The sequence below is a fragment of the Hyperolius riggenbachi genome, chromosome 6 (assembly GCF_040937935.1).
Source record: "Hyperolius riggenbachi isolate aHypRig1 chromosome 6, aHypRig1.pri, whole genome shotgun sequence".
NCBI lineage: Eukaryota > Metazoa > Chordata > Amphibia > Anura > Hyperoliidae > Hyperolius > Hyperolius riggenbachi.
This window is the reverse complement of record NC_090651.1, coordinates 124,884,832-124,899,676: the sequence shown is the minus strand read 5'-3', so window position 1 is coordinate 124,899,676 and position 14,845 is coordinate 124,884,832. Positions and strand designations below refer to the sequence as shown.

The window sequence follows — 14,845 nt, the reverse complement described above, 5'->3', positions numbered from 1 at the left end:
CTGTTACGAGCAGCTGCTCCCGGAAATCTCTTTTTCTCTTAGCAATGCTGTATTTGAGTTTTTCCCTGCGCTTAGAAAAACACTTGTGAGCTCTTTTCTAAGCGCTTTTGCTAAGCGGTTAAGATTTTCACTTCCTGACGTTAGTCAGGAAAGGAACTCTTGTAGCCGGAAATAAATACAATGTATTTATTAATAAAAGCACTTTTTCAAGCATTTTGCTTTTTCCCTGTACCTTCCATTGAGCCAAAGTGCTCAGAAAATGGTACATGTAGAGCGTTTGCAAGGAAACTGAAACGCTAAAATGTGAACACTGTCATAGGAAATCATTGCACAAGCACTTTTAGGGCAATTTGCTAAATCGCCATGGCTGAAAAAAAAAAAAATTTGGCTAACACTCAGTGTGAACAAGCCCTCAGTCCCATCAATTTGAGCTGTGCCAAAAATGAGTGAGGACTTCAGCTATTGAGGACTGAAGTCTGACATCCCTGCTCTAAGCCAAGGTAATGGTTATTATAGTGGTGTCCAGTAAAGTGAAGCTGACTGCATACAGTTCAATAGAAATGATCCGTTTTCAAAAGACATGATTGTTTTGACCAAAACCTTAGGTTCCTTTCAGACTGGTGCGGTGCAATGGGTCATTTTACCACATCTCACCGCTATGCTAATGAAAGCCTGTGGGTGATTTCATACAGTATGCGGTGTGCCAGAAGTAGCCAATCTACCACATGGACAAACAAACGTTACCACGCAACCTCAGCGGCGGACTGGAAGTCATGTAAGTCTATGGCAAAACAGGGTTTGATACAATGTTTGCATTATGATGCTGCGGCTCTAAAACAGGAAGTGACCACAACAAGAGTCACTTCCTGTTTGGATCTCGGCCAGAAGAGGATTACCACACTCTGTGGTGCAGCCCCTGTATACAGTCTGAAGCCGGCCTTACTGCAATCCTGCTACTGCACTGAAGATCAGTTTTCTAACTTTTTTTCAAGTTAAATTAAAAAAAAAATTGGCAGGCAGGTTGGAAAAACCTTGTTACTCTTACCGTTAACGGTATTTCTTCCAGTCCCTCAGGATGGCCTCAAAATGAGAGATTCCGTGCCCCTCCCCCTAAGGAAACACAAGCCAATTAAAAAATGACAATAAATAGCTCCACCTCTTCCCCCTATCTTCAGTTTAATGTATAGAGAAACACCCTCTAAATAACCAATTCTAAAAATTTTACTAAAGCCCAAAATATGCATATTCATATAAAGCCTACTAGTAACGTACACTTTCATACTTACGCTTTCCCTATAGGGCGGGAAACCCAGGCCATCCTGAGGGACTGGAAGAAATACCGTTAACGGTAAGAGTAACAAGGTTTTTCTTTCCAACGTCCCTCAGGATGGCCTCAAAATGAGAGACAAGCGAGAAACTGCTTACCTCTAGGGTGGGACCACTGCCTGCAGCACTTTCCTACCGAACGTTTGATCCTGATTTGATAAAACGTTCACTCTGTAGTGCTTAATGAAGGTATTTGGAGACACCCAAGTTGCTGCTCTACAGATTTGTTCCAAGGATGCGCCTGCTCTTTCAGCCCAGGACGTAGATAATGATCTTGTGGAATGAGCCGTCAATCTTTCAGGTAGTGCTTTGCCATTGTTTTTATATGCCATAGCAATTGCTTCTCTAATCCAACGTGAAATAGTTGATTTTGAAGCCTGTAACCCTTTATTTGGACCTGCAAATAAAACAAACAAATGACTCGATCTTCTGAATTGTTTCACCGTAGTCAGGTACTTAAGAATCGCTCTTCTTACATCAAGACAGTGTAATTCCTTTTCCTTTGAATTTTTTGGATTATCACAAAATGAAGGTAGGACAATTTCCTGGGAACGATGATAAGATGAATTCACTTTAGGAAGATATGCTGGATCTGGTCTAAGAATTATCCTATCATCTAAAATAGTCATTAATGGATCCTTCACTGATAGTGCCTGAAGATCTCCAACTCTCCTTGCAGATGTAATTGCCACCAGAAAAACCACCTTTAAAGTTAATAAATGTATTGATATTCTTTCCAACGGCTCAAAAGGATCCTTAATTAATGCCTGTAGAACTAATGGTAGATCCCAAGCCGGCATAATCTTCTCTGGCACCCATCTTCCCATTTTGATTACTCTCAAAAATCTCATGATAAGAGGATCCCTAGCAAGCTGCTTGTCAAGGAAAACTGATAAAGCCGCCACCTGAACCTTTAATGTACCTGGAACCAACTTAAGATCCACGCCTCTTTGTAAAAAATCCAACACATCAGGTACACCAACTCCTTTACGTGTAGCCTTTCTCCATGCTAAAAAAGTCTTCCAAACACGAAAGTATATTCTCCTGGTGATAGGCTTTCTACTTTTCAAAAGAGTGTCAATCACCTTTTCTGAACACCCTTTCTCTCTTAACAGGACCCTTTCAGGATCCAGGCTGAAAGTTGAAGCCAGTGAGGATCTGGATGAACAGCTTTCCCCTGTATCACAATGTCCCGAGACACTGGTATCTTGAATGGGTCTTCCATAGCCAAGTTCACTAACTGTGGGAACCAACATCTTTTTGGCCAAAAAGGTACCACTAATATCATCTGGGCTTTGTCCTTTACCACTTTGCAAAGAACTCTCTGGATTAATCTGAAAGGAGGAAACGCATACATCAGTCCCTCCCCCCAGTGGACTGAGAAGGCATCCATTCGGTTCGACTGGGTTCCTGTCTGTATAGAGCAAAAGTCTCTGGTCTTTGCATTCTGAGCTGTAGCAAATAGGTCTAAGATTGGCTGACCCCATTTCTTTACCAGCATATTGAAAATACGTGGATTTAACTCCCACTCGCTCTCCAGTATTAACTGACGACTCAGAGTATCTGCCCACACATTCAATTCTCCTTTGATGTGAACTGCTGTTAATGAAATTATATACTTCTCTGACCATTCCATGATCTCCAGTGACAGGTTTAACAAACTTTCCGACCTCGTTCCTCCCTGCTTGTTGAGGTACGATATAACCACCATATTGTCTGAAAAAATGACCACCTCTTTTTGACAAATCCTGTCCTGGAAACTTAGCAAGGCATTCTTTACTGCTAATAGTTCTCTGAAATTTGACGATCTCCTCGAGATCTCTGTGGACCATTTTCCCTGGGCCTGTAGTTGAGCACAATGAGCACCCCAACCCCAGGCACTGGCATCTGTTGTAACCCTTACTGGGTCGTTTTGTCTCCATTTCCTTCCTTTGGAAAGAATCTCTGAACTCCTCCACCAATCTAGTGAAATCTTCACCTCTCTGCTTATCAATATCCTGTGATCCAGTGAATCCTGTGTCTTGTCCCAGTTCCTCAAAATGCTCCTCTGTAAGATTCTTGAATGCGACTGGGCCCACTCTACTGCTGGTATTGCCGATGTCATTAATCCCAGCACCGACATCAATTCCCTTATCGTTAGAGTTTCTGACCCCTGGACCCTTTCTACCGACATTATTAACTTTGAGCTCTTCTCTTGAGTTAGAGAAATAATTTCTCGGTCCGTGTCTATCATGAAGCCTAGAAACTTCATACTTCTTGATGGGGTCAGATTCGATTTTTCTGTGTTTATTAGCCAGCCTAGAGATTGCATAGTCTGTAGACATAGTAAACAGTCCATTTTCAACTGATCTCTGTTTAAGTTGAGGATCAGGAAGTCGTCCAGATAAGGTATCACATTTACGTTCTGTAAGTGCAGAAATTGGATCATTTCCGCAATTACCTTCGTGAAAATTCTTGGGGCTGATGTCAGACCAAAGGGAAGAGCCCTGAACTGGTAATGGGCAACCACACTTCCCTTCTGAATGGCAAACCTCAAAAACTTTTGATGCACCGGATTTATTGGCAAGTGCAGGTAAGCATCCTTGAGATCTATCGATGCCAAAAACATACCCTTCATCAGCACATTCCTCACTGAATAAATATTTTCCATACGAAATTTCTTTTCCTTTATAAACGGGTTTAACTCTTTGAGATTCAGAATTAATCTCTGATCCCCTGATGGCTTCTGAACTAGAAACACATGGGAATAAAAACCCCCGTTCATCTGTTCTAGAGGAACCCTGCAAACTACCTTCTGAGAAACTAGTTTTGCAACAGCCCTCCACAAAAAAATCTGCTTTGCTGCGAACCTTTGGAAGATTTGTAATACATTTTCTGACTGGGGGCAAACTTTGAAACTCCAGACGATAACCCTCTTCTATGATTTTCAAAATGAAACGGTTGCCGGTGATCAGACACCAGCTCTGAAAAAAATACTGCAGTCTGCCCCCTACCTGTATCTGATAGTCATTTATCTTCGGAAGTCTTGGGGTTCCCTGGCTTATTGAATGCAGATGAACCCCTACCTCTTCCTCTGGAAAAAGCCCATCTGCCTCGAACTCCAGACTGAGCCCCTCTACCTCTTCCTCTGGCGAAGTAACCTGTTTTTGCACGAAAAAATTTCTTTTTAACCACTTTCTTCTTTTTGTCAGGAAGTCTTCTACCTTTTTCTGCTGATCTAGTTAACACAGTTTCTAAATCTTTACCAAAAAGCAAATCACCTTCAAAGGGCATCGCACAAAGTCTCTGCTTTGAAGTGATGTCCCCTTCCCAGGTTTTCAGCCAAATCGATCGCCTGGTAGCATTAGCCAAAGCAGCTGCCCTGGCCGAATACCTCAAAGCTTCTGCAGCCGCATCTGCCAAGAAAGCTACTGCTTTCATAATCAAGGGGATAGACAGTAAAATATGCTCATGCGGAACTCCTTTAATGAGATCCTCCTCAACAGCTTCTACCCAAGATAATAAATTACGTGCCACGCAAACAGAAGAGACTTCTGGCTTGAAACAGAACGTAGCTGCCTCCCAAGTTCTTTTACTAAGTACGTCCGATTTTTTGTCCATCGGGTCTTTCAGTAACCCAGAATCCTCAAAAGATAAGTCAGAATCTTTTGAATACTGAGAGATCGCCGCATCTATCTTGGGACATTTGACCCAAACTGCTTCATCGGATTCGGAAAAAGGAAATCGTCGCTTAAAAGAACTTGGTATAAAGGCTCTACGTTCTGGTTCCTTCCACTGGTCCGAAATAATTTCTTTCAGGGAGGAATGTACTGGAAAGGATCTGCTAGGCTGACCCTTTAACCCTTTATAAATTTTATCCTGAGTAGACAATACAGGTTCCGACACCTGGATTCCCTCATTTTCATATATAGCCCTTAACAACTCAGGAGTATCTTCTGCAGAAAAAAGATATTTTGACCCCCTAGAAGTAGAGGCTTCTTCCTCCAGTAAAGGATTATCTCTTTGCTCTCCTTCCTCCATTGAATCCTGCTCTGAGGCTTCCCCTTCCTCCAAAGCAACCTCAGGCTGGGAAACTTGACTACTCACAACCTGGCTCTTTTGCACCGGATCAACCATTGCCGTACGAAAAGCCTTGAAAGTAGTACATAATTCTTCTCTAATCATAGAGACCAGATCTTGAACCACATTAGTATTAGATTTTACAGGGGTTTCACATTTTTGACAAATTGCTTTTTTCCAAGTAGTGGATAACTTTACATCACATACATCACATCTTCTGGATTTTTCTAAACACTTAGCAGGACGACCAGATCTAGCAGAACTACTATCCGATCTCTTATCCCGCTTTTTTGTATCCACACTGGTCCCATCTTGCTCCTCCGTCACCTCCCCCTTAGGTCTGGATCTGGATGAGCTGTTTCCTTTCTCTGTATTTTTATTCTGAAAAAATACCAGAGAAAAAAAGAGTTTTAGTTGAATCCTGCTCTGCAAAAATCACACATACCCTCAAAACAACCATATAATACCTGTCCTGAGGCAAGAGCATTGCTCTGGGCGCTTTGCACTGTAGCAGGTAATATCGAATCTGCAGGAGAACAGGGCTGCTCCATCTCCCAGATTCCGCACAAACAGAGTGTCAGGACGAATACAGACCCTGAGTCTGTTAAATAAAACTTCCTCCGCCCCCTGCCAGGCAATGAACTAAAGTTAAATTACCTGCAGCTGTCCTCTGCCTCCGTCACATCCGGACGCCGAGTCCACGAGGCGGAAGAAAACACAGAAGCCGTAGTACCTCCGCCGGAAATGCGTCATCCTAGACGAAAGTGCGCATGACTCATGCGTCTCCCTAGACGCATGTACGCGTGACGTATGTGCCTCCGCATACGTAAGCACGCCTGACTCCGCGCGAGATCCAACCTTGCCGGACACCATCTCGCCGTCATGGCTGCCGCATCAGTCTCCGCACTAACCGCCGCCTCAGACGCCGCTTCAACCGCGCACCAGCCGCCATATAAGCCTCCTTCCGAGCCCCGCAACCCGGTAAGAGACCACACAGGGGGAATTACAGGGGGACCTGGCTCCCACCAGAACCACCAGGCCATGCTAAAAAATAAAAAAATTTGTCGCAGACATTGGCTTATGCTCCCGGGTGGACCGGGAAAATCAAAAAACTGAAGATAGGGGGAAGAGGTGGAGCTATTTATTGTCATTTTTTAATTGGCTTGTGTTTCCTTAGGGGGATGGGCACGGAATCTCTCATTTTGAGGCCATCCTGAGGGACGTTGGAAAGAAATTTTGATTTCATTTCATCATCAATGTGATGCGCGGACAACAGCGAGTTGGGGTTGGCAAGCACGGTGACCGTTAGTCATGTAAGCCTATGGTGATGTAGCTTTTTTTTTTTTTTTTTTTTTTTTTTTTTACATTTTCTGCGTTTGTGCTGAGACGCGCATGCGTGGAAGCATATTTTTTCAATACACTTCCGTGCAATACTAGTTTCGGGCCCAGGAAGTACCTCGCAGGTTGCGGCTTAGCTTCCGATTGGAGGAAGCTCACGGAGGTGGGGACAGAAGCGGGCAGAGAGCACAATACGTTAAATGAGAGAATTCAAGTTTTCACTATACATATATATGCAGGCTCTTAAATTTCAGCGTAGTTCTCAGCTGAGGTGGTTGGTCATAGTTGCCTCTGCTGAGAATCTAGGGTATGTCTGGTGGCCCCAATGCATCCCTGAGAGATCTATAGTGCCAGATTGTCTCAGCTGCCTGCATTGTCCTGCTTACCACTCCCGCTTGAAGCCACTCTGCCAAAAAAGAAAATAATATATATATATATATATATATGCCTAAGGAGAGGGTATCCACTGCATCCTAATGAGGCTTCCTTGCTGTCCTTTGATCCGCCAGCTGATCGGGGCCTGCACGCTTCTGGCATAAGCAAGGCCACACCTGCACAGTAGCATGGAGCGGCTTGTGCATGAGCGGGTTCGGCTTAGACAGGCGTGGCCACTCTTTTGCCTCAAGAAGAGCGCAGCCCTGGTCAAATTACTGACAAGCCCTCGTCAGAGAACTTAGGAGGGTCTGTGCTCGGCCCCCAGAGGGAAGGATTAGGATCCAGAGGCTTCCCTCTTCTTAAGTATGCAATTTTGTACCCGAGCGTACGAGAGGAATTGGCGCAGGAGACTTGGGAGCTGGATACAGCCTGTATGGCTTTTCCTGCTCCTGCAAAATTCTCATCGATGTTAAATACTATTCCCCCTCCAGGCCACCATGGGTGGCGGGGAATGAAATAATTCAGCTTCCAGCAGTTGCTGGAGGCCCGAATTATAGTGTTTTATAAGTAACTTCAGCTCCGTCTTCTGACGGCGCTGAAGTTACTCACTGCTGCGCCCAAGTCTCCTGCTCTGGAATGAAAGTGTACCCAAGTTTCGGCTCAGGTATACTTTAAATCTTACATTCACAGGGGAAGGTAAAGTTTCTTGGGTACCTGTCCTTTACATTTGCTCTTTGCACTGTTTCACTGATTAAGCAAATAATGTCACAGATCCTACCTGTGTGCAGTAGATGATCCGCTCCAGTATGGTAGAGAAGTTTAGTCAGTAATCAGGTGTGTGCTGCCAACACTGCGTCATTATTCTATATGTAAAACACAGAGTGCAGAAAGCAGGTCAGTTAGCCACCACTACTTGCTCTTAGATTCCTGAGATATTCCAACTTCCTACCTAAAAGGTGCCCATTAACCGAACAATACTTTTTCTCGGATGTGATCATGCGATCAGATTTTTTTAAAGATCAAATTGTACAGAAAACCACCCAGTATGTGGCGAAAATCAACATAAGACAATTCTATGATTAATTGGTATACAGAATTTTGTCTATATGAATGTTTGATTTTACAATCGAAACTGAAGAGAGAAAGCACACTAATAAATCAGTTTATGGGAACAATCAATAATTACCCACCAATTACTTGTGATCATTAGATTTGCTGGGATCACATCTAAGTAAAATATTGTACCGTTAATGGGCACCTTTAGAGGACACAAACAGGAAGTGGCAATATCTGAGGAATGGGATCTGACAGAGACAAAGTAAAGGTAAGTAGCTAATCATGCTACAGAGGAGAACATACAAACAATTTTTATTTAAAGTAAACCTAAAGCTTAAAAAAAAAAAAAAAAAACCCTCATACTTACCTCAGTAGGGGCGAAGCCTCTGGATCCTGATGTTTATGACACCTTAGCTGCCAGCTGTGTCCCTCTTCCTCTGCATGGCCACGCTCCCCTCAGTGTACGAGCAGGGGCACATGGACGGCCATGCCTGTGCAGTAGCACAAAGCTGTGCATGCACGAAGATAAAAGCTGTGCATAAGTGGCTCCGTGATACTGCATAGGCGCCGGAAGTACTGTGAGCCTGCACCTACGTACACACCTACAGGCACCTGCGTACATGGAGGGGAGCACAGCCGAAAGGCTGTAGGAGAGGGCCTCTGGAAGATCAGAAAAGCCTCAGAACCATCTAGAGCAGGGGTGCCCAATAGGTGGATCGCAAACTACCGGTAGATCGCTACTGCCCATTTGGTAGATCGTGGCCATTTGCCCGCGTCACATTAAATTTTGAGGTCGGCAGCTGTCAGATTCTGCTGCCGGTCAATCGGAAGAGGCAGAGAGGAGAGGTAGCCAATAGGAGAAAGGCGGTGGAGGAAGCCGCAACATCATAGCTGGGGCGGCGCTGGGCACACTGCATCCACGCACGTTGCCTGCCGCCCCCTTTACCCAAGTGTTCCTTTAGCCGCCCATTTGCACTCCAACCGCGGCTGAAGGAGGGGAGACCAGGACAAGCCCCAGACACCCTGCTGGAACTGGAGGGAGGTAAGTGGCCCAGACCCCTGCACCTAGCTATATATACACTGAAGGCACTTACACCTAACCATGCTGTACCTGGCAACCTATACAGAAGGCCACTACACCTAGCTATACATACTGAAGGCACCTACACCCAACCATGCTGTACCTGGCTACCTATACAGAAGGCCACTACACCTAGCTATATATACTGAAGGGACCGACACCCAACCATACTGTACCTGGATACCTATACAGAAGGCCCCTACACCTAGCTATATATACACTGAAGGCACCTACACCTTACCATGCTGTACCTGACTACCTATACAGAAGGCCACTACACCTAGCTATATATACTGAAGGCACCTACACCCAACCATGCTGTACCTGGCTACCTATACAGAAGGCCACTACCCGTATTTCGCGCCGTATAAGACGCTCCGGAATATAAGACGCACCCAGGTTTAGAGGGCAAAAAACAGGGAAAAAAAATATATAAACTAAACCTGGTGCATCCATATTTCAGGAGTGTCTTATACATGACCTCCCCCAAATGGTGTCCTCCTGTGTACCTCATGTGCCCTCTTATCTCACCCTGTCTACCCAAGTTGTCCTGTGGTCTCCCCTGTGTCCTCTGATCTCCCTGTGTCCTCTGGTCTCCCCCCTGTGCCCTCTGGTCCCCCCCGTGTAGTTACCGCGTGGTCTCCCTTGTACCCTGTGGTTGCCCTCCTGTGTCCTCTAGTCCCCCCTGTGCCCTCCCCCGTGTCCTCTGGTCCCCTCCTGTCCCCTGCGGTTGCCCCCCCGTGTCCTCTGCCCCCCTGTGCCCTGTGGTCACCCCCCGTGTCCTCTGGTCCCCCCTGTGATCGCCCCGTCTCCTCTTGTTTCCCTCTGTGGTCCCCCCTGTGTCCTCTGGTCCCCCTGCTGTGTACTCTTGTCCCTCCCTGTACCCTGGGGTCACCCCCCTGTGTCCTCTGGTCCCCCCTGTGGTCGCCCCCCTGTGTCCTCTTGTCACCTCTGTACCCTGTGGTCCCCCCTGTGGTCCACCTCCTGTGTCCTCCTGTCCCCTGTGGTCCCCCCTGTGGTCGCCCCTGCTGTGTCCTCTTGCCCCCCCCCAGCGTCCTCATGTGTCCCCGCTGGCCTGGCCTGCCCCTCGCTTGTGTCTCCGGTCCCCCGCTTAGGTCTCCAGGTCCCCTGCAGTCAGCGGTAGAAGCTGAGCTTACCTCCTCCATGTGTCCCCGCTGGCCTGGCCTGCCCCTCGCTTGTGTCTCCGGTCCCCCGCTTATGTCTCCGGGTCCCCTGCAGTCAGCGGCAGCAGCTTACCTCCTCCATCTTGCCCGCGGCGATTGAACACATCCGGCTTCCCCGTGCGGCTTCCTCTAGTGCCGGCTACTAATGACGCGTCATTGATGACGCGTCATTAGAAGCCAGCACTAGAGGAAGCCGCATGTCTTCAATCGCCGCGGGCAAGATGGAGGAGGTAAGCTGCTGCCGCTGACTGCAGGGACCCGGAGACATAAGCGGTGGACCGGAGACAGGCGAGGGGCAGGCCAGGCCAGCGGGGACACATGAGGATGCTGGGGGACACAGGCAGGGAATCCCGATGGCGGCGGGTCGTATCGGCGGGAGCATGGAAGTCGGGGATTCCCTGCCTTTGCCATATAAGACGCAGGGACTTTTTCTCCCCATTTTTTGGGGAGAAAAAGTGCGTCTTATACGGCGAAAAATACGGTATATATACTGAAGGCACCGACACCCAACCATACTGTAACCTGGATACCTATACAGAAGGCCCCTACACCTAGCTATATATACACTGAAGGCACCTACACCTTACCATGCTGTACCTGACTACCTATACAGAAGGCCCCTACACCTAGCTATATATAATGAAGGCACCTAACTACACTATACCTAGCTATCTATACTGAAAGCACCTATACCTAGCTACCTAAATGTTGGTAGATCTCCTGGACTCGGCAAATTTTAAAGTAGCTCGCAAGCCGAAAAAGTGTGGGCACCCATGATCTAGAGCTTTCCCCCTACTGAGGTAAGTATTGAACTTGCGTTTTTTATGTGACTTCAGGTTTATTAAAAAAAGAAAAAAAAAGAAAAAAAAAAAAAGTCATCCAGAGTTCAGGACACTTTAGAAACAGCTATTGCCCCTTTTACAGTCCATTGCCTCGTGCTGGTTTGCTGATAGCAATGAAGCACTGAACCCCTTCCAGACAGTTTTGGTATTGTTGGGTTCCATTCAGGTCAGTAACAAATCAATGAAAGGAGGAGCACTGTGTTACACTATTTATAATCACATCAGTCAGAGAGGCTCTTACAGGCCCTCAACTTGCAGAAACACTTACACTAGTCCTGGGGAATCTTTTAAGGGGGGAGGGGGATTCATAAGTCCACTACTCGTTACAAATTCCAGCACCTCTTGGTTGATTTTGCATGGGTACGGCATATATCCTAATGAGAAGAACTCCCACAGCAGCACTCCAAAGAACCTGTAACAGATTGGAAGTCTTAACTATACTTTTATGGCCTAAAGACTAATATTATGTAAAGCAAACTTGACCTATTTTTTCCTTGCTTAAAGTGGAGCCCGCTCCCCACCATGTATGAGCAGGACAGCTGTGCTCGTACACAAAGATGAGTGCAGCCAAAAACTTTCAGAGGGTCCCTGCAACTGTGGTGGTCTCAAAGAAAATGAGGGAAGTTTCTGGAGAATCCAGAGGCTCACCTCTTCTTAGGTAAGTATCTCCAGTATTGGGCATCTCCAGTGATCTTTGAGAATCCACAGGGAATAGCTTAAGCGAAACCGTTAATGTGGACTGGATTTTTTAAAGACTGTCTTTAAAAAATCCAAAGGTTGTGGGACTGCGGTCACATTTTCCTTTTGAATAAACCTGGGTTATCCTGGAGTTAAGGAAAAAAAAAAAATCCCTTCTAGTGAGGATGCTGAATGCAGCTTCATTACACACACACACACACACACACACACACACACACCTTAGCAGCTTTCACTATGATCTGATATGTCACAGGTGATGGCAGAAAATCCTAACCACTTAATGGCAGACAGTCAAAGTCCTAGTTATAGCTGTGTTTAGAAAAAGAAGCGTTAGTAGTCAGGGCCAGCGCTACAATACAGGTAAGAGGGGCAATTGCCCCCAGGCCCCAGAGTCTATAATGGCCCCCCAAGCAAGTGGATCTTGGTCAGCCGCAGATATGCGGCATAAGTTGTGTGGGTACAGGAGGGTAGCCAGCAGCAGGCAGGAGCTCCCCGAGTGCTCTCCCCCCAATGTGCTGTGCGGGTCCCTGAGGGTACTACACACCTGTCAGCATCGTTGGGAAGTCCAGAAAGTCTTCTCCACTTCTTTCAGTCACAGCGTCTCCTCTCTGCTACCATCTAGTGGTGCCTCAGTACTGCACCACTGGAGGATTCAGAGAAGAGACGCCGTGACTGTGTGAAGTGGAGAAACCTTTCTAGACTTCCCGACGACGCTGATAGATGAGTAGTATCCTGGTCCTTTTGTTGCGATGCCCACCACACTGCATATGAGGAAGCGGCAACTCAATCCAGGGGACACCTCTAGCTATCTTGATGGGGGGCTAACTAATCATGTGGGGGGCACATCTGGATGCCTCTATTGAAGCGGGGCTACCTATTTATGGGGGCACATCTACTTATCTACACTGGGGGGGGGGGGGGGGGGACTACCTAATCATGAGGGCACATCTAGCTATCTATTCCGGGAGGGGGGCTGCCTAATCCTGGGGGGCACATACATCCATATTGGGGGAAGGGGGGCTACCTAATCATGTGTGGATGGGGACACATCTGGCTAACTCTACTGGAGGGGGGAGGCTGCTTATTTATGGGGCACATTTATCTATACTGGAGGGCTACCCAATCATGGGGGCACATCTAGCTATCTATTCTGGGCTACCTAATCCTGGGGAAAACTACTGGCCATCTATACTGGGGGATGGGGGGACTACCTAACACTGGGGAGCACAGCTGGCCAGTCTGATGGAGACTTTGGGGGGGGGGGGGGGAAGGGGGGTCCATCAGTGGTTGGGGAAGGAGGAGGGGTCAAGGCCCCCCCCCCCCCCCCAGTTACTTTTGCCCCGGGGCCCCATTGGAGCTAGAACCGGCCCTATGGGTAGTGAATAGATGACATCAGTGTATTGGTTACCAGGAGTCGGTCTTGGAGGTAAATATTCCTTCTACAAAGGCTTCAGGTGGCATCCACTTAAAGTGGACCCAAATTAAAAATATAAGATTTCAGAAATAAAATCTATTTTCTAAATAATAATAATAATAATAATAATAATAAATAACAGCCTTTTTTCAGCTGCATGATGACAAATCTAAAATATTTTACATTTATTGGAGGAACCCCTCCCTTCCTTCCAAATTGCTAGGAAAAAAAACGGCGAGTAGGTGGTGTCCGGCAATGGAGGAATTGCTAAGGGCTGCCCCCAGTATAATCCTAGTTGAAAAGAGAAGGGTGAAAAGCATGCACTGAAATGCTCATAGGTTTGAAGGAGTCTTACGCATTTTCTGAGAGGGACAGCGAGATGGAAAAAATACTCCAGACAGAGCATTATAAAAGGTTACATGGTACAATACAAAAAGACAGGCAGTTATTTAATTAGCTTTTCTCTTAAAGGGAAACCGAGGTGAGAGTGATATGGGGGCTGCCAAATGTATTTCTCTGTAAACAATGCCACTTGCCTGGCAGTCCTGTTGCTCTTCTGGCATACGTAGTATCGAGTCAAAACTCTGAAACAAGCATATGGCTAATCCAGCAAAACCTGAGTCAGAGTACCTGATCTGCTGCATGTTTGTTCAGCGTCTATGGCTAAAATATTAAAGACACGGGACCAGGAAGACTGCCAGGCTACTGGTTTTGTTTTAAAAGGAAATAAATAGCAATGGCAGCCTCCATATCTTTTTGCAAAAGAGATATATTTTTATCTTATCTACAGATTACCTTTTTAGCAACTAGAAATTGCCCCAGAGGCTTCCCATGTCATCCTCAACCCCACCGCTGACCAGGGTCCTCTTTAGGCCCACACTTCCCTCCATGTACGAGTATGCACCTGTTTCATACTTGTGTTTGCAAGCCCTAGTGGTAATAGTTATAAATCAGCATGGTACCACAGCGTAATACTCAGACTTTAGATTCTTACCTGTAAATGTCACATGCCATTCCAAAGTCAACTAGTTTGGCCACACGTCCACTGCTGGTGTGAGTCAGAAGGCAGTTTCGGGCCGCAATATCCCTTGTGGACAACAAAACCAGGTAAGTGCACTATGTAAAGGACTTTCAATCAGTTTCTCAGTTTCTCTGACATAACTGTATAGCTATATACTTAAAGAAACACTGAAGCGGAAAAAAAAATTATTTGTATGTGTAGTACAGCTAAGAAATAAAACATTAGGAGCAGAGATATGTGTCTAATATTGTTTCTAATACAGGAAGAGTTAAGAAACTCCTGTTATCTATGCAAAAAAGCCACTGAGCTCCAAGACTTTCAAAGTCGCAGAGAGCTCCTCTTCTGAAGTTGTTATCTCAAGTGTCAGTCACTATTTTCTTTTTCTCTGCCAGAAGCCAGGTCAAAAGTTTGCTGGGCTGCTCTGTAAAAGCATTTAGAATGCTGAGTAGT

The 14,845-nt window shown here is 46.2% G+C and overlaps 1 long non-coding RNA gene across 2 annotated transcripts in view; it reads right to left on the bottom strand.

The window, feature by feature from the left end:
* The window catches only part of LOC137521078 (uncharacterized), a 28,831-nt gene extending 14,280 nt beyond the window's left edge, over positions 1-14,551 (bottom strand). Inside the window, exons 1-3 of one of the 2 annotated variants that reach the window (XR_011022014.1) lie at positions 14,369-14,551; positions 11,530-11,673; positions 7,877-7,961 (exon numbers count right to left, since the gene is read on the bottom strand). This is a non-coding gene — a long non-coding RNA (uncharacterized lncRNA). The remainder of the gene's footprint in view (positions 1-7,876; positions 7,962-11,529; positions 11,674-14,368) is intronic. The other variant, XR_011022013.1, reaches the window with a different exon arrangement.
* Between the last annotated feature and the right edge of the window lie 294 nt (positions 14,552-14,845).